Below are 20,985 nucleotides of genomic sequence, written 5' to 3' on the forward strand. Positions count from 1 at the left end.
TCCATGACTTTGTGTACCTTGGCTCAACGATCTCCGACACTCATTCTCTCGATGCCGAGCTAAACAAGCGCATCGGTAAAGCAGCTACCACGTTTTCCAGACTCACAAAGAGAGTCTGGTCCAACAAGAAGCTGACGGAACATACCAAGATCCAGGTCTACAGAGCTTGCGTCCTGAGTACACTTCTGTACTGCAGCGAGTCATGGACTCTTCGCCCACAACAGGAGAGGAAACTGAGCGCTTTCCACATGCGCTGCCTCCGACGCATCCTCGGCATCACCTGGCAGGACAAAGTTCCAAACAACACAGTCCTGGAACGTGCTGGAATCCCTAGCATGTATTCACTGCTGAAACAGAGACGCCTGCGTTGGCTTGGTCATGTCGTGAGAATGGATGACGGCCGGATCCCAAAGGATCTCCTCTATGGAGAACTCGTGCAAGGAAAGCGCCCTACAGGTAGACCACAGCTGCGATACAAGGACATCTGCAAGAGGGATCTGAAGGCCTTAGGGATGGACCTCAACAAGTGGGAAACCCTGGCCTCTGAGCGGCCCGCTTGGAGGCAGGCTGTGCAGCATGGCCTTTCCCAGTTTGAAGAGACACTTTGCCAACAGTCTGAGGCTAAGAGGCAAAGAAGGAAGGCCCATAGCCAGGGAGACAGACCAGGGACAGACTGCACTTGCTCCCGGTGTGGAAGGGATTGTCACTCCCGGATTGGCCTTTTCAGCCACACTAGACGCTGTGCCAGAACCACCTTTCAGAGCGCGATACCATAGTCTTTCGAGACTGAAGGTTGCCAATACAATACAATACAATACAATAGTATCTACCCCACAGTGTGATTGCAGTGTGATTCCCGCCAAACCATATACCACATTGTGTCTGGCTGCAAACTGAGGGTGTATACTGGCCCATGGTCTGACTTTTTCAATGAAGGTAACTCTGTCCTTGAATGGCTGGATTAACTAGACTTTGATATTTGATCTAGTTTAATTGTTATATAAATCCATGTATTTTATGCCATACGCTAAATAAATAAAATAATGCAGCCTGTGCTGCATGCATGTGCTGGCTGGGGACCAGATAACCCAGGAGAGGTACCATAGATACTTGCCTATAGTATGTGAAATTTTTGCCAAGTAATCCAGCTCAAATTCACCTTTCGCCTTATCTCCGGGTCAAACAGAGGGCAAAGCCTTTCAACTCTGAAAAGTTTGGTTTCTCAAGAGGCAGACAGGCACCAAGTTTCTCAAGCAGGAGGCAGGCACAGCTCCTTAGAAGCAATTTGTTAACCTTTTATTCTCCTTCCTGCTGCTGCAGTCTGGTTCTGCTTTGCAAATGCTTGCAAAGCAGGTCTGTTTTTTGAAACACCAAGATGGGAATCCTCCTTTCCATTTGAAGCAGGCTACAATTCAATGCACCCTTACTTAAGAATAACACCCATGGAAAGCAGTGGGTCTACTTCTCAGTAAAAAGGGTTGCAAATATATGCAGCTGCATCTCTCTGCTGTGAATTGAATTGTACACTCCCAGTTACGTGTTATGGGTTGTATGTTGTATGTAGAGCCTCTGGCTTAACACACCAGACACCTTAAAAGTGGATTTGATTCATGGTTCTCCTGCAGTGGTTCCCAACCTTTTTCACTTGCCTATCCCTTGGCAGCCCATTTCAATAAATTGTACCCTTTCTATTAGCAAAATGTTTGTAATTAGTAAGACAAGCCCTCATCTCCTCCATATGAAAGCCCAGACTTCATATATTCATCACATATTTTCTCTTTTCATCTGTTTGAAGAACAGAAGACTCTGCCTTTGCACTGTTTTGCACCAGAAGTGTGCTGAGAAATTCTGGGTGATTGATCATTTCCATATTCTGTTTCAGCTTTTTGACTGTGCTGGTTTTCAATCACTGGTTCATAGATGAATTGATGACCAAGAACTAGCTATTGGTGGGGCTTTCACAGCCAACTAGCTACCTCCCTTCCTGCCTTGCTGGTCCTTGCAAGGCATTCCTGTCTTTTTCTACCATTATTCCATTCTTTTTCGAGTACCCCTAAAGGTCCCATTGAGTGTCCCTGGGAGTACATGAATACCAGGTTGGAAACCACTGTTTTAGTGGTATGTTGTTTATTATTATTAATAATTATTAACAGTATTTATATACCGCTTTTCAACAAAAAGTTCACAAAGCGGTTTACAGAGAAAAATCAAATAACTGAATGGCTCCCTGTCCCAAAAGGGCTCACAATCTAAAAAGATGCAAATAAATACCAGCAGACAGCCACTAGAACAGACAGTGCTGGGGTGAGGTGGGCCAGTTACTCTCCCCCTGCTAAAAAAAGGTACACCCACTTGAAAAAGTGCCTTTACAGTGCACTTACTCTGATAAGGCTTACAAAAAGGTGACAAAGACCAGAATTTAAAAAGAATAAAAATGATCTTTTACTATGTTTTTAATAAATTAGAGACTACAGTTCTTAGGTAACAATTAGTGGTGGGTTATTTTTTAGGATCTGGCCTCAAGTAAAATCAGACAAAACTATAGTCAGACACCCCCCTAAGTTTAACCCCCGACTTATCCGAGGGTAATAGAAAATTCCATGATTGTTTCCTCAAAACCTGCCCTCGACTTATCTGTGGGATCGGCTTGCGGGCGAGTTTCTGCGGTGAGTCAATATATTTTTTAACTTATCTCCCTGTAAACTGCACTGGTCAGGGCTGGGAAGGGGGGATAGGATCTGGCACGCACTGAGATCCAACCCAATTCCCATCCCCAAACAGCCCCCAGCTCAGCTTGTTCCTTGCTCTGATTTACCTCCAATTTGCCCCCCCCTACTGGTGATAATGGAGGTTGTGTGGGCCACTGCCACTTATGTGCAGCCTCTAGGGCTTAGCACTGGTGGCAACAGCTGACCAGCTGCTATGCCAGGCAGATTGTGAGATTCAACATTGTAAGGCCTGGATGGGATTGGGGCCATAAATTTGATCTTTCATTAGCTGGTTTCACTCATTTTTGGGATAACCTATTTCCAAATTATTATAATGCCAAAAATATGCAGAATTAGAACAATTTTCTCAGATTTCTGAAAAAGAAATCTGGGTATATATCTTTAAAACATGTAAACGAGATAGAGTATGTACAAAAAAAATTAAAGAATGCAAAATTGAATTTAATATGTGTGCTGTACAATAAAGGTATTGTGATCATGGGCATTTGACAGTACGCTTTCTTGGAGGCTATTTTGGTTACATGTTTGTGGGATGCAGGGCTGAGGAGTCACAATGTAATTATAAAGGTTGCTGCCTCCAACACAAGGGCATTGTGGTCTTCACTGAACCAGGGTCAAATACACTGTCAATTGACCTGGCAGCTGGCACCTCAGCTTTAAATGAGTTGCTCAAACACACTTTTACCTAGACATTTTATGCCAGTCTATAGTAGCCAGGGGCGAACAAACACTTCATATTGTGGTAGAAGAGGTGCGTGCATTAGTTTGCTTTCAGAATGAAGGTTCAAACCATTTTGACCCTACTTTAGATACCCAAGTAATTCATCGTGTCTTCTACAGCACCCCTCCTCCCTTTAACTTCAGAGCAGCCTTCCTTCTGTATGAAAAGAAAAGGAAAGAAAGAGAAGATGACAGAGACCACTTTCAGACCATACAAGAAGGGTGAGGGTGATTTAGGGGGCACAGTAGAATTCTTTCTCCCCCAATCCTTCCCAACTTTCCAGCACTGATGCAGCCAGACCAATGGGGTGTGTGCTCATCTTGTGGTGGTGGTGGTGAGCAGTCACGGAGGCTTCCTCAAGGTGAGGGCTGCAATGCGGCCGCATTGGTGCTAGAAAGTTGGATAGGATTAGGCCTCATTGCCAGTTTTATTTTTGTTTTTTGGGTACGGTTAGCACCTAGTAACAGGGGCCTATGAGCATTGCTGTCCCCAGTGGACCAAAGTTTGTCTAAAGGGCCTGTTGATCTTGACGAGGTGCATCTGTTTGACAGCACAATTTGCTGTACAGTATTGTATTTCTCATCTGTAGAATCTCCTGCTATGTGTAGTAATATGTACAGCATTCAGATTTATAACAATCCACTAGGTGGTGCTGTGTGCACATTGCACCAGCAGTCTGAATGCTTTAAAGCACTACATAAATGCTGCACCTTATTAGTAAAATCTCTATTGTCACAAGAGGTGCAGTGTGGGTGGTGGGAAAGCTTGTACATTAAAAGAATTAGAGTGCAACAAATCCCCTATGTACTCTTTAAGGCTGCAATCCTATGCACGCTTTCCTGGGAGTAAGCCCCATTGGACACAATAGGATTTGTTTCTAAGTAGACAAGTATAGGATCGTGCCCTCAGAGACTTGTAGAATCCCGGTCAATGAGAACTGAGTGACCACCGTGATGGTAGGTCTTGTCTTAACCACAGCAAGGCTGAAAAAGAGAGAGAGGGACCTGGGGCTCAAGACTTCCAGATGCCAGGATCCCAATTATGATGTCATGAAGCCATTGTGAATAAGTTTGCAAGCTTGCTCATTATCTTTCTAGTCCTTTTGACATCATCTTGAGGAATAGGGACTTTACTAACGATGTTTGGCAGGAACACTTTTAACTGGACACTTTTTAGCCTACCCTTTCACCCAGCTGGCTCTCATCCAACTCCATAACAATTATTTTTTCATGGGCCTACACATGTGCACATTCTCTTATGTATGGACTTCTCAATTTCAGATATCTGTTAGTTCCTGCTATTCCTGTCAAGCAGACATTTCGCTGAGATCTCCCTGGGTAGTGTTCCAGGCCATCCTGCTATGGCTGCTCAGCTTCTCATGTAGTTCCTCTTTCAGCCTCCTGGAAGCAGAACATTCATTCAGTACACATTCTTGTTTTTGAAATTTTTGATAACTAGGTTCCAAACATAAGTGTCATTTCAGAGGACAAAGACAACACTTGGGAATCTGACTGATTTGGTTCTTAATGAAGATGTAAACAAGGTACTGTACATTGCATTCTGCGTTGTCTGTGCATATTTTTCCAGGTTTATCTGCTTCCTAATTAGAATTCCAGCTGAAAGGGGGCTTCGATAAGAAAATGCTTGTAAAAAGTGCCTTGGTGGATCAGATGATAAAGATTCATTTAATCCAGCATACAGTTTCCAGCAGTGCCCAGTGGATGTTTCTGGGAAGACAACAACGATTGCTTTGGACAGAAGCCAAACCAAAGCCAAAATCAAATGAAAATCTTTACAGCTTATGTGCTATTTTTAGGCATGTTTTATGAGCAAGACTTAATTGCTACAGAAAAGAGTACAATATCACCAAGAGAACTGAAGCTTAAAAAGCAAACAAACAGTAAATAATGCAACGGTGGGGGGGCATGATCCCAATAAGTAATAGAGGTAGGGGGACAAGGTGTTCTCTTTGACTTATCTATGCTAAGGTAATGTATGCTCCTTGATTACCCAGAGTGCAATTCTCAGCACACCCCTTCTTGAAGAGATGCAGCCTGGTAGACTAGCTGCAGGATCTACATCTATTCTCTCCTACAAAGATATATTTCCTTTAAATGAAGCTATCTTTGACTTTAAACACAAGACTCATGCAAAGTTTCCTATCTGGACTTTCCTGCTAAATGTGCCTTTTGGTGCTTAATCTCTGCCCACGTAATCTCATATCATGTACAGTGTTATATAGTGGGTCCATGCGAATAAAGGAAGGCATAGAGATAACAGCTCAATACGTTTATTCTATCTTCAGAACAGGACCTGGCAATGAATCTGACACAAGGCAAACACCCCTGGCTTTTATAGCCTTTAGCTCCGCCCAGACTCCCCATGATTAGTGCAATTAAAACATTAACTAGAGGGCCAATCGGATGGTAGGATTTCCATCCATCACCGGATTGGGCCAATCAGTTATGCAGGATTTCGATCCTGTATAACTTGCATACATAACATACAGGGCCTGCTTGGTGGCTGCAGCACAGTTTTGGAGCTCTCTTCAGAGAGATTCATCTGGTTACCTCCCTAAGGCAATGCCTCCATTTTGCCCTAGCCGCCCAGAATGGCTCCAAAGAAAGGAGGAGGAGCCACCTGCACGACATATACAGGCGCCTGCAAAACTTAGTGATGTGACCCCCTAACTATGCTACTGATGTGGAGGAAGCTCCAGATGGCTATCAGTTTGTATAAAGTGACTTCCCAGATGATTCTGGTCAGTTTGCACCACACTAAGACAAGCTCTTAAAAAAGAAAGGCAGTACTGAGCTAATTGATACAGACTGTGAAAATTCCTTGGAAACCTGACAACCTCATTGTATAGTTTCCACATGGCTGCATTTCAAAAGTTGATCATACTGCAGTTTTCCCACACTGGGACTTTAAATAATAGACCTGATTTCTTCAGTTATTCCCATTTCTTCAGTTATTCCCTAAAATCATAAGTTTGTACAGGGGAGTTTGTACAGGCAGATCTGTTTTTTGTTCTTTTTATTGAGCCAACATGTTCATAAACCCATCTTGTTATTTTCATCATGGGATCAAAAGCTGGGAGGATTCTGGTGTCTTAAAATGAGGGATAATTTAAATGTGATGACAGCATTATGCAGCGACTGTGAAGGCATGTGCTTTTGGGGTAGCTTCTGTCTAGTGATCAGATTGGCCCTAAAGCAACCATTTCTCATAGACTGCTAAATTCTGAAGCCCTGTGTTAATAAATAGAGGGAGCTCAGTGTTAATTCCAAGCAGAAGAGCTTTTCCTGGAAAGCTTCTGCAATTACTTTTTGTTAGAGTTGTGTCTTTAAACTTCATTTCATGATTCTGTGATCCTGACTCGTGGTTTTGAAGGACTTGTACTATCACTGGTGTTGCTTTCTATGTCTGCATCCTGGGCTTGTCAGATTACATGTTTCCTGACCTGTATATGGCGTGAAGCTTCTCATACAAGCACGGTATAAATAATCTACTGCGACATGCTGTCAGGAGAGCTAAATAAGTCCTGACACTTTGCTCACCCCACCAAGGAAAGCAGAGCCTTTGGTATGCTGGGCTCAGGATTTGTGTTCATGCCAGGCAAGCTGTGTTGTGTTGTGACACCACAGAGGGCTGCAGGTTTTGCTTTTGCTTCTGTGAGCTAGAAAGGGTTGCTAGGTCCAATTGAGTACTAGGAGCTGTGGCATCAAATAGCAAGTTCTTAGTGGTTTGGTACAGTCACTGGAAAAGCCTCCACATGGGACAATCCTATGAATGTCACCATGGGATGAAGTAATGTGATCCAGTGCAACTTGTCACTTCCATATTTGTCAGGTGCAAAGTCAGGAAAACATGCCAGTTTTTAATGGATCATGGGAGTGAATTCCTACCCATGCTCTGAATTCCTGAATATCTCATTGTTTCTTTCCCCTTTTTTTGACACATATCAATCACATAAATAACAGGATTCCATCTTTATCTGAGGTAGGATCATATAAAGCTGATATTGTTTTTCATTTCACAAAGGGTGCAATCCTAACCCCTTATGTCAGTGCTTTCCAGTGCTTACTTTGATGAGGCCTCCGTGAGTGACACCCAACTGCAGGATCCAGCACATAATAATAATAACTTTATTTTTACCCCACCTTTCTCCCCAAAGGGACTCAAGACGGCTTACAACAGGTTAAAACAGATTAAAAAAATAATTTAAAAACAGATAAAAGCATATTAACACATATCATAAAAACAGTAGTCAGATAAAAAGTAGGTAAAAAGAGCATAGAGCAGCAAATCATAAAAGAATCAGGCCTGTAACCAAGTATTTAAAAAATATTAAAAGATGTTGAAAAGATGTTAAAAAGGCCAAGAACTCAGAAGGCTTGTTTAAACAGAAAGGTCTTCAGGCCTCGCTGAAAAGTCTCAACAGAGGGAGCCATTCTTAAGTCAAGGGGAAGGGAATTCCATAGCGTTGGTGCCACTACTGAGAAGGCCATGTCCCATTGGCACTGCTATGCCAGTGCTGGAAAGTACTGACATAAGGGTTAGGATTGCACCCAAACTCTTGTTTCCATTTATTCTCATAGGCTCTATTCTAGTTGGCACTGATGCTGGCAAAAAGAAATTGCATAATTTGCATAACTGCATAATTAGCAGGCAAAAAGAAATTGCATAATTTGTCAGATACCTGAATGAGGATTCCGTTCTCCCTGGTCATTGCTGAAACGATTGTATACATTGCATTGGAATATAGTCCATGAGTTGGGAATAAATAAAATACTTAACTCTTTGCAGATCCCAGAGCAGTTTGCAATTGAAAGTGGTATTGTATTATGGACTCTGCTCAGGTGTACAAAATGATTTGCCAAACAGTACTCAACAAACTACCTGTAATCCATTTTAACAGAGACGAAACTCTTGCTTCATCTCCCAAACTACAGAGGATCATACTAGATGTGGAATTGAATGACAGCACAGCCATTTCACAATCATGTTGCAAATGCACACATACATAAAGCAGTAGTAAAGAGGCTGCATGACTAAACAGAATATGGGTTCCCCACCCATAATATGAGAAATATCTCACTTCACCTCTTCTCAGCCTCCTTAAGAAAACCGCTTTCACCTTAGTCATGATGCTGCTGTCCTGCTCAACAACATTTTTCTTAGTTAATGACTTGGCCATTTTTATCTTTAGGAACAGGATTAGATTTAGGTGGGGTTGTACAGAAGTGTGAGGAGACTGCTAATAAAGAAGACAGGCTGCAGTAGATCAGGGATCAATTTGGATTAAAAAAATTGGTATCCCCTTTTACTAATTAATTTAACAAAAACTACCCATAAGATGTAACTTTGTACTGGCTGAGAGCTGTGAATCAAGCTTTCCACAGTGCAAATCTCACTTCTGTCAATAATTCTCACTAAAGAGCCATAGGCAAGCCAACCCCTCTTAGTCTCAGCTCCCCAGCAGCAATCTGGGGATAAGAACATAAGAAGAAACCCGCTGGATCAGGCCATAGGCCCATCTAGTCCAGCTTCCTGTATCTCATAGTGGCCTACCAAATGCCCCAGAGAGCACACAAGACAGCAAGACACAATCTGCGTTCTGGTGCTCACTTCTGCACCTGGCATTCTGAGGTAGCCTAATTCTAAAATCAGCAGCTTGCATATACCTATCATCACTTGTAACCCATGAGGGACTTTTCTTCCATAAATTTATCCAATCTACTCTTACAGCATCTAAGCAAGATGCCATCACCACTTCCTGTGGCAAGGAGTTCCCCAGACTAATTACACGCTGGGTAAAAAAATATTTTCATTTGACTGTCCTAACTCTCCCAACACTCAATTTTAGTAGATGTGCCCTGTGAATGATAATAATGTATATTCACTTTACAGAATTGTTGTAAAGCCATCAGGATAACACATATTAAAAAAAAAACTTTTATATATTGCTTTCTAGGTGTACAAAATGCTCTATAAATATTAAGCTTTTTATGGAAAACATTTGTACATTCAGATAAAAGAATTTGGTATCATCAGAGCGACTGCACTAATTTCACAGAGCACAGTGTATTTGGATAGCAAGATGTGTGACAATGTTGACACAATCTAGCATGTTTATTTAAAATTACATCCCATGGAGTTTAATGAGTCTTCCTCCCTAGTAAGTGTGCATATTGCATCCTTAACTTCATTAGGGAAGCTGCTTGATTTATCTTCGATTCTCATTGTAAAATTGGCATTAAGCATTTACCTACATAGAGATATTATGAATTAATGGCTGGAAAACCTTATGAGGAAACAGGCAATAGAAGTACTACTCCTTTGGGCAATTGTAAGATGTTGGCAACTTGGCAGAGAGCTCACTGACGTGTTCATTATCATCTTGTTGACTTCTTTCCAGGATCCTCTAATGTGTGCAGCCCAATCAGACACATTAGTCTTGCTGATGAGTATGGAGGGAATATAATCACGACTTTTAAGTAACTTTTAAGTATTTGCTAATTTGATTCCTCTTATGTAAAACAGAATTTGTAATGCTAAACTCTTCACTGGGAAGGAGATTCTTTGAAATGAATCAGGCTACTCATTGTACTCATTGTAGCCATTTTCATTACATCTGGAAATGAAGCAAATCCATGGTCTGAAACAATTAACACAAGAAGAGCTGTACTGTTCCCACTACCATTATTTCCAGTTATGGCTTCCTTAAACCTCTTGATATCAGACTTCCAGAGAAGAATTTGTAAATGTAATTTAATTGGATAGAATTAATAGCGATCAGTCCCATTTTACTTGCATGTAGAATAAGCAGCTTGTAAGGCAAATTGGCCAACTACAGTAATGTATATTAAATGAAAAATAATTTTCAAAGCAGTTAATGGGCATGCTGCAATGGAATGCGTAGTAATGGAGTCATGGAAATTAGGTTATATGAAGGTCTAGTTTGCTTTGCAATGAAGCAGAAACAGACCTGTCAGATAGAATTGAAAGGAAAGACTTAAAAGTGAGGAGTGGAATTCAAATCTGGAACTGAAAACTGCATGTGTGACTGAAGCAGTGACTCACTACAGTGCTTAGTATCTTGTGTCCTGTGTGGTTTTTTAGTACCATTTGTGCATGTTGTAGTTCATTTACATAACAAATGCGCACGCATAATTATTCAACCATTCTTTCATATTTCAGAGGTGGGTGGGAGAAATTCATTAGATACTAAATTCAAGTTATGCACATTCAGCTTTGTACCTAACCACCCAATCCCATTGGGGTCTACTGCTTCCGGAATTAGCGTTCCCACAGCGGTAGCTGTTTCACAGCCATTGCGAAAGGTGTTCCAACAGTATGTGACAAAGTGTGCTTCTAGAATACTGGCAGAGAGGCTGGAGCAACCCTAGGTGTGGCAGTGGTGAGAGGAGCACCCACAACCGATGGTGCTGGGGAGAGCGGAATGGGTCATGGAGAGTGTGGAATGGGGCGGAAAAAGGAGGAGGGTGGGAGTCATGTTGGAGGTGGGGAGGTGTGTTGGGGTGGAAGGGGGCTGCAGTCAGTGTGGGTAACTTGCACTGGATGCTACCCCCTCTGGGAACATGCTCCCTTTGTTTCCTTGCACCAGTTCAAGAGCTGGTGTAGGTCCAAAGAGACCTATTGGCAAGCAGGAATCTTATGGAGGGTAAAGGAAAATATTTTCTTTGTCCTCTCAAGCCTCCTGAAGCCCCCCAAGCCCTTCCCCCAGCATTGCACACAGCACAGCCCTTTCTAGCACGGCTGCATACTATGGTGGGGAAAGGGATTGGGCTGTTAGAAATCATTGACTTTGCTTGGATGTGCAATATTTTCTTTTAAAAGCAGAGATGTGGAGGCATCTCTGTGGCTATAGGAGATAGCTATGGCATGCAAACATGCAATGAAATGTTTATTTGTGAATGGGTGGATATTTCCACAATTAGATGAAAAGGTTAAAGAAAAGTTTTGATAGTGCAGAACTGGTGGGATATTAGCCAAGAAAACGGCATTTGAATGAGAAATAACTTTTTCATCTCCAGCGTACTTGCAGGTTCATAGAAGCAGAAAGCTCTCTAAGCAGATAATTTGTCTCATTTCAGAATTGGGGCATGTCCTACCCCAGCTGGATGGAATGATGTACCAGGAAACAAACCTATCCAATGGGCTACACTGCATAAAACAGATTCTAGAGAACAAAGTGAAGCAGGATCTAAAATGCCAGGATCTAAAATGCCATGATCAGGAAGTCTGACGTTGAGCATTCTCCATGCAGGAGTTGTGCCTTGGGAAAGATGCTTGCTCTGATCAGCTCTGATGCTACAATATTGAGGAATGTGTGGAAGATGCAACCACTCAGGCTTGCTTATGCGAGTCTACAGGGGTTGAATGGCTGCAGTGGCTTTTAATAACTCTGCGGCGTTAAACTTTTAAGACATTCTTTTATGAATTATTTATAGTGGCGTGTGCAGAGGCCTTTGGGGCATTGTGTGTCTTTTTTGAAATCTCTGCCCATAACATTGGTGGTTTTTTCCCCCTCTCTCTGGCCTACATTGCAATTTCAAGCTCTAGCAACAACAAAAAAACCTCTTTGTTTCAATACATTTGGATGAGAGAGAGAGAGAGAGAGAGAGAGAGAGAGAGAGAGAGAGAACTAGTGGAATTACACCTATCCCTCTCTTTCTTGCCACTGGGCCTCATTAATAGGTAAAACTATCTCACGGTGTTCATTGTTCAGGCAAAACAATGCTTGAACAAAATGTTCAAAAGCAAAATGTTTTTCTCTCTGAATTCTGCCTCGCTTTTCTCGCCATTTCAAATGCAGCACAGACTGTCTCTTTCAGCAGCATTCAGTGGCAGAGTACAGTTAGTGCTGAGATCACATGTGCATGTTCAGGTGCTTTAATGAGCACTTGAGAATTTTCCCGTTTGAGCTAATGCGCGTTACCACTGCTCCCAAGTGATGCATTCCCTTTTTTAAATGTCACTGCACTTCCTCCATGTAGTGCAAAGGGCATTTCCTCTCTCACCTACGCCAGATGCAAGCTCAGACTGCCCTGCAACTGGACTGATGCAATCCCATCACAGGATTGGTGGTGAGAGTCTGATGGTGCATCATCTGTTTTTCCGCCCACCACACCACTTTGTCCTTCACTGCACCCACTCCCTGGTCTCGAATAGAACTAATAAAGTTGGGGAAAGTTGCCTTCAATTTCACAGAAGCAGTTTTACTTTAAAGTGTTGACCGCATTCAGTAGTAATAATTGTGTGTTCTTTTGAAGGATTTAAAAAACAAACAAACAATGAAATTGACAAAGCTTTCTTCCTTATCAGTTTCACTGGCCACTGGGTTTGGGGAAGAGGATGGGATGCACCTACATCCTGCATATACCCACTGTCATGGAAAAGAAGGAAATCAGATCATTAATGTTCATCAACAGTTTGCTTTTGTACAGGGAGTAGAGGTGGGTGAAAGTCCCAAGGATCACCTTGGAAAAACTTGGAAAGGAACCATGTTATCTTGCAAAAAAGTCAGAAGCAACCCAATTTCTGATCCAAGCCAGCTCAAAGTTCAGAACAACACCTTGGCAAAACAAGAGGGAAATGCCTCAGGGCCCAATCCTATCCAATTTTGCAGCACTGGCGCAGCCACAATGCAGCCCCAACGTAAGGCAACAAATGTTCCCATACCTTAAGGAGGCCTCTGGGACTGCCTCCCCACCACAGGATGCAGTGCATGCCCCATTGGCACAGCTGCACCGGCACTGGAAAACCGGATAGGATTGGGCCCTCAATTGCTTTGAGACTTATTTCAAGGAATATATCCTCCCTCAAAGCATAATAGGGAAGAGACTGAAGGCCCAATCCAATGCTGGTCGAGCCCCAGCACTGAGCTCCAGTGCCGACGCTGGGTGTTTGCAAACATGCCGTAAGGCATGTCCACGACACCTGGAGTGTAAAGAGCTCCGGTGCTGGGCCAGTGCCTGTTGGTGCTGGACGGATGCCACATGGAGCATGGTAAGAGCACAGGGTGGTGGTAAGGTATTCTGGGGTAGGGGGAGAGTGGGGCGGGGGAGGAATTGGAGCAGGAGGGGGTGGGACTGGCAGGGCCCTGTTCCGCCATATCCTATCCTCTGTCAGGCTGCAAAGCCCGACATAAAAGTTCTCAAGTCTGCGCTGACAAAATAGCCGGTGCAGACTTGAGAAGCCCCACTGTGGGGTCTGGGGCTTTCCTCGGGGGAGGGACCAAAGTCCCCTTTCCCCAAGGTGACCTCCAGTGGCTCCAGTAGTGCCACTGGATACAGCAGTAGCCATTTTGGCACTGCTGCACCCAGCTGCACAACTGAGTATAAGATTGGGGCTGCCCATCAGGACTTCTGTGGTTCAAATCTTACCTCTGTGCCCAGGTGCACTTAGGCCAGCCACTCCTTCTCAGCCCCTGCTTCAAAATAGGAATAATACTTACAGGATTGTCATGAGGACAGATCAGGATAATAAATGCAAAACACTTTGAACTCTCAGAAAGCGCTATATACACATTAAGCATTATTGCTCTTTGAAGGTACATTCTTTTAAAAAGAGCCACTGAAGCAAGGTGCTATTTTAAGGAGTGCAATGTGAGGGAAGACGGCCCTTTATGGAAGGGACCCTCTGAGCCAGAAATTCCTTTCTGAACCTGGGTTGGAGAATTTCACTGGCACCTCTAACCGAGAGAATTTAACATTCCCAAAGCCATTCCCAACCTGTACTGATCTGTAGGAAGAATGGTGGGACAAAGTCTTACAATGCACCTCAGAGAGAACACATCTGGTTGCAGATGACATGAAGAATGCAGGAATGTTGAAACGTGATTGTAAATTCATCTTCCTGCATGGCCATTGATCGGCCTTGATGCAAGTGCATTTGAAACTGCAGCTCGGTTTTTCACAAAAGCATATCGGCAACGAAAGAATGGTTCAAAAGCACTTTAAGTCAGGGATGTCAAACCCATTTCATACAGAGGGGCGAAAGCATTCATGATGCCTGCTGAGGGCCAGAAGTGATGTCACTTCATGGGAAGTGATGTCACTAAACAGGTCAAAACCAGAAATAAGCACTCTGTTCTGTAGGAACGCATTAGCTGTAAATTACAGAAGAGAAAATTCACAAATTTTGATCATATTTCAAGATATGGGAGAGCCCAATTATCATGTGTGCCACCCTTTCAGCAGGGTCATCTCAGCACTGCTCAGCAGCTGAGAGCCCAGGGGCCAGATAAAAAGCTTCTGCAGGCCGCATCTGGCCCCCGGGCCTTATGTTTGACACCCCTGCTTTAAGTGGCACATGTGAAATTCATCCAGGAGTACAAGGAATTGTGAAAAGCAGGAAGCTTGCCTTGGCATGCATGAACAAGTTACTATAATGTGTATGGGAAGCCACCAACAGGAATCCCACAGCGCATGCTCTGAGCTCATGTATTTCAACTGTGGGGAACACAAAAGCTGAAGTGTTCTGTAAATATAACACATGGATTTGTTCAGATTAGCAGATTTCCACTCACTGGAAAAGACTTCACTTCTTTAGGTGCAATCCTACACACGTATACCTGAGAGTATTTCCCATTCAGCTTAACAGGGTTTACTTCTGAGCATAAGCTTGCACTGCTAGTCCCTAATTAGTGGATGTCCTATTAGCACCTTACACCAAAGAATACACAGAATGATGTGTGAAAAAAGAACATTCTACCCATTTACCATCAAAATACAAAGAATGTCTTAAACTGTACATTTATCACTATTGAACAAAGACCACAAAAATGAGAAAATGTCAAAAGCATATTCTATAATGCAGACATTTACAATGTTGGTACTCATCTAGTACAACCCTTGCAAAAACATTCCTCTTCTGTTTGTCACAGACATATTTTCACACCTGCCTAGTACGTTTCATTATCTTTTCAAGAGTTTGCTTAGGGACTTGTTTTGCACGTTTCTAAACTAGACAGTCTTGTTTATGGCAGTGACATGCTATCTTGTGCAATCTTCTGCATGCATTAATCATACCAATTAGGTAAAGTGGGTGTGCTTATTTCCAGTCATTTGCAAAGGGATTGTTGTTCTAGTCTGGATTAACGTTAAGCCATAGCATGGAGTGGTTATCTATGCAGGTGTGTTAACGAATTAACATAATTCTCTCCCATCAGATATGGCCAATTTGTGCACAATGCTCTAGAACAGGGGTCTCCAAACATTTTGGCCAGAGGGCCGCATGAAATATCTGGCGCAGTGCTGAGGGCCAGAAAAAAATGTAAATATAAAATTTAAATAAATGTATTAGAGATGGAACTTAGATGAATGAATAAATGAATGAGTGGGCTCATTCATTGGGTTAATGGGTTATTTCTGCCCCATCCATACCTAAACTCAGACATCTTGACCTGGCCCAGAATTTTGAGTGAAAGGGTGTCCATCCTAAACAAGAGCTGCTTTGAAAAACACATGCCACTTTTTAAATGGTTATATAACTGTTTTAATACCTATGGTATTGATTGCTGCTGGAGACATTTAGAGGACTAAGCAGTTAATTAACCCAACACAATCCAGTTTACAAGTATGCCGAAAGCAGCCACCTGGACTGAATAAAATGAATGCAGTTTTCCAGATCACATAATCAGGGGAGCCAAGCCACAACCTATAGGGTAATGGATATATATGGCACTATATTATTAGGAATTGACATTTATTTATGAGTCAACCAACCCATGACAGAGAACTTTTAAGCACAAATGGAACAATCCATTGAACCTTACAGGGAAACAGAGGCTGGGGTATTCGCCCCAGACCAGTCAATGAATCTATGACAAACTCTCTGCACAAATTTTTGCCTCTTGTTTGTGAGTCCTCCCCACTTTCAGAGAGTCGTGCCACACACACAAGCAGATTAGTTACATTGTTCATACATATCCCCCATGGCAACCATGCTTGGCATCTCTACCAGCCAAACCATGTATGCACCATGTGATCTTGAACTGCCCATGTGATCCATGGAAGCCAAGCAATGCAGAAAGGCAAATGGCACAGTCGGTTTGCACCCATGCAATGCTTAACCCCATGGAAGCATCACTGACCCTTCTCAAATCAGTGTTTAACAGGTGCTTTGTTTGCCAGGCAAGTTCTTCTGGCATGATGACAACAGCATTGAACTGATGTCTCAGACACAACAATCATATTCCACTATTGCCATCAACCACTATCTGCCACTGTTTGGACTGTTCACTGGACTCATTTATTCTGGTCTGGGAAATGCGAGTCAGCCCAAGTACTGTGGGTACCAACAATACTGTGTCACAGAGATGCAGGAGCCTGTCTACAGCCAGGTTCCTCCTGGTCTGTAGCTACCACCACCCCACAAGATAATTCCTTACTGTGCATTCTTATTCTGCAGAAACTGGTCATAATAATGATATACGAACGTACAGTGGCTAGAAGTGCAGGGCAATGACTCATTTTTCTGGCAACTCTCCAGGTGGTTATAAAAAACTAGAGGATTTGGTTTTGTCTTTTTTTCTTGATCAGTGACAATTTTAATGACTACTTCTTCTGAGTAGGCATATTTAAGATCTGTTTTTCCAGTCAAATTGGGATAACATTTTAATCAGTCAATGCTTTTAAATACTCCATTTCAAATTTCTAGAGCGCTCAGCTATGCTAGTGTCTAAGGGCCCAATCCTATCCAACTTTCCAGCAACAGTGCAACCGCAATGCAGCCCTAAGGTAAGGGAACAAATGTTCCCATACCCTGAGGAGGCCCCTGTGATTGCCTCCCCACCACAGGATGCAATGCACACCCCATTAGCCCTGCTGCCCTGGCAATGAAAAATTGGATAGGACTTGGCCCTGAATCTACTGAACACTGTTGGTTTTGGTTTCTCAGTAATGGTTATGCTTTAAACAGCTCAAAAATAAACCCTGCCTGTTTGTTTGGTTCATGGAGAAATGTTGCTTCTGTCTATCTGTGCAAACGTGTGGGTTGCTGTTTGATTTCGCTGAGAAGCAGAAGTTGGGGGTGTGTGAAACCTGAAATCATGATTTGCCTACTTGTCTAACAACATATTTATGTACTCCCTGGATTTCTGCATAAGATGCTAGCCTTTGCATGTTGATCAGTGAGAGTCTTGATCTTGTGGATATTGGGGACTGCAAGCCACTGGATCAACCCTATAGAAATACTACCTGGCTCCTTTAATGCTAGTCCCTGCTCCTTCCTTTCCATTCATTCCAAAAGCCTGTTCACTTGATACGCAGTAAACCTCTCAAATGTATACTTGTGGTGCAATTAAGTTTTTGGCATCATGCCAAACGGAAGTGCAATAGTTTACGGGCACACTGATGAAGCAAGCACATCCCAAGACCAGCCCTGTCCATTTTATATCCACATCTGTTTGAAAGTGTTCTTGCTGCAAACTCTAAAACTATTTAAATACAGCTGATACCCTAAGTGGCCACATGGTTTGGGTCCTTTTATGTCACCTCTTACAAGTTTCTCCATTTATCTGCCTCTTCAGTCCTTTTTTTGCTCTTGGGGTCAGTAGGTTTACACTGTGTAACTTAGACACACCTTTAAGAAATGGCTGTTATCTTGAGTGTTTTGAGTAAGTGGTACTCTTCAAACAGACATTTCAGCAGGCAAGTGAAGTGAACTGAGAACACAAATAATCCTCCTCTTTCTCCTTCTTTCAGGGTAAAAGGAACAGTACTTGAAAAAAACTAAAACACTTCTTTAAACGTTCTTGCAGGATTGTGTATAGAAGTGCTTCCCTGCTGTCCTTGCTTAGGCTGTGTATGGACAATAATTTTTAAGAACAAGAAATTGGAGAGTTAGCTGGTCATGTGTATGACTATGGTCAAACAAAATGCAGCAACCCCAGACTGGGTGGCCATTTAAAGACTCCTTCCACTATCGTGTTTTTCAGATGTACACCTAAAAAGTGTAAGAAATGAAATGGACAGACAAGTCATGATGTATTCAAGTCCCTAAATCTCGAGTCAAGTCTCAAGATGTGGAACCACAGAGTGCCCAGGGGGCGTTGTCCAATGGTTGGCCTTCCTGGGGGCCTTGCCAGGGGGTTGTGCACCTTTCTGCCTTGTATTCCCTGCAGGGAAGGCCTCAGATGGGTCCAGGAGGAGGAGGGTTCATGCTACCTGTGTCCTCCTCCCTGGTGGCAGAGGTTTCACTTTGACTGCTAGGCATGAGGCTCCAACTCCAGCCGTCCACCCTGCCTCCCCAGCACCTCTGTCAACACAAGCCTTCCTGCCTTTATACTTCCCAACCTCCCCTCCGGCTCATCCCCCTTCCTTCCTTTCAGCCTTAAAGGGACCCAGCCCCTTGCTGGCCTAAGGCTTCCTGGTGGCCCATGGCGTTCCTGACCTGCTCGCCCTCCCGGCCCATGGGCAGCATGGGGGCTGTCTCGGCCCCCAACCACCCTCCTGCAGTGACTTCTGCGAAGCCCTGCTGGAATCTGTCCCCTGCCTGGGCCATGGGGGTCCCAGGAGGCATCGGGAGTCCCCAGCATCCTCCTGACCTCGACGCACATGCGCTGTCAGCTGGTGAGACTCCTCCACGGTGCCAGGCAGAGCTGTGGTGGCCTCCGGGCTGGCTGGTCCACACCCAGGGGAGTGCCTCTTGGCTCACCCTGCACTCTTGTCCCCTTCGGTGGCCTGCAGTGGTGGGGGAAACCCCCTGGCCAAGGCAGGGGCGCCACTGCTTCTCTGCTTGCCCTGCACCCCCATTCAGCTGGAGAGGAAGGAGGGAGCCCCACGGAGCTCCAGCTGATCTCCCTCTCGCCGGTTGCCAGGTAAGTTGAGGGTCAGAGGTGGGCATGTCCTACCCCAGCTGGATAGAATGAAGTTTAAATGATGTACCAGGAAACAAACCTATCCAATGCACCTATCCACTGCCTAAAACAGATTCTAGAGAACTAAGTGAAGCAGGATCTAAAATGCCATGATCAGGAAGTCTGACGTAGAGCATTCTCCATGCAGGAGTTGTGCCTTGGGAAAGATGCTTGCTCTAATCAGCAACTCTGGATGCACTGGGGACAGAGTGGTTTCCTGGCACAGGCTTCAATTTTCTCAGCAGCAGTGGTCTTGCAATGGGACCACACTGAGAAAGCAACCTCTTGGTCAGAGAAAAAAAAAATTCTTTTCAAACATCTGCATAACAGAATTCAAGTCTGTTAATTCAAAAGGAATTTAAGAATCACTGTTGTTTTGTTATAAACTAAGCACACAAGAAAGCCAAAACAGGATGAATTCTGGATACACAGAACCCCAAGGAAAAGAGTCTTAGTTTCCTGAGTTGTATGAAATGGAGAGGACTTGCAGTTTTAAAGCCAATTGTCTACAGATTTTCTAAGATAAGCAGTGACCCTAAGTGCACTTACTGAAGCACATAGTTGCATGCTCCTCTGTTCCCCAAGCTGTATGATATTCCAAGGGCAGTACAACAGCGATTTGTTTCTTTTTGGATACAAGAGAGCACTGGAGAGTTATGATGCAAAAACTCTCAAACACCAGTATGTGGCCTATGTTGTATGTTATATCGGTGGCAAATACTGGCACTGCCGTGCATGGAAAAATATTAGTAGCCATTAAGCCAGGAAGGGCACTGCAGGGCCAGCTGGTTATGAAGCAAGCTGCAATGTTCACCCAGTGTGCCTGATTAGGAAGGCAGCAAAATCGGCTGTGTTAATGCTGCCTGACCTCATGGTTTTCCCTGGCCCTGGCTGTGCCAGCAGGATAAGGAAACCACTCTGTCCCCAGTGCATCCAGTTTCTGGTCCACGTTGACTTGGAGCTCTGTGCAAATTCTGAAGCTCGTTCTCTTCCGCTCACCTTTATCTCCAACGTTATCTCCAGTGTCTTTTGTTTCCTTTTCTCTCTTCTTCCCCGTTTTGCTCAATGTTGTTGTCTCTCTTCTCTACCCTTGCCCTCCTCTCTGCCCGTGCAGAACTCAGTCTCATATGTTCATGTGCTGCACCTCCCAGTTAGGTGTGGCTGTTTGCGGTGATGCAAGGTGCTGAATGCCACATGAGGGGCTCTTTGCCTGTCTCCTGCTGTGGCTGGGTGGTTAACAATTCGCTTTGGGGAGTGGCTGATGTGGGTTCAAAACCCACTTCCCACTCTTCTGGTGTCTCTACTGTGAGTGTTTCTGGCTAGGGGAGGGCTTGCTGGGGAGGGCAAGTCCCTTGGCTGGGTTCAAACTTGTCTTGGCTGGCTCTCAGCCTGCCTGTGCAGTGACCCACCAGCACTCTGCTTTGCCTGAATACTGCGGAGCCTCCTCTTGTGGCTTGTTGCAGTCCCTCCCTGGCAAAAGAATTCTTTCCAGACAGCGGATGCCACCAGGAGGACTCAAACCCTTGCTCTGAAGAGCCTTGTGTGTGTTTCACGTTATTATTAACAGTATTTATATACTGCTTTTCAACTAAAAGTTCACAAAGCGGTTTACAGAGAAAAATCAAATAACTAAATGGCTCCCTGTC

At 43.8% G+C, this 20,985-nt stretch overlaps 1 long non-coding RNA gene across 1 annotated transcript in view; it reads left to right on the forward strand.

Moving 5' to 3' along the window:
* The first annotated feature begins 4,916 nt into the window (after window positions 1-4,916).
* LOC136662024 (uncharacterized) overlaps window positions 4,917-20,985 on the forward strand; it is a 48,202-nt gene continuing 32,133 nt past the window's right edge. The window contains exon 1 of the long non-coding RNA XR_010794965.1: window positions 4,917-4,993. This is a non-coding gene — a long non-coding RNA (uncharacterized lncRNA). The remainder of the gene's footprint in view (window positions 4,994-20,985) is intronic.

Source organism: Tiliqua scincoides, chromosome 1, assembly GCF_035046505.1.
Source record: "Tiliqua scincoides isolate rTilSci1 chromosome 1, rTilSci1.hap2, whole genome shotgun sequence".
Lineage (NCBI taxonomy): Eukaryota > Metazoa > Chordata > Lepidosauria > Squamata > Scincidae > Tiliqua > Tiliqua scincoides.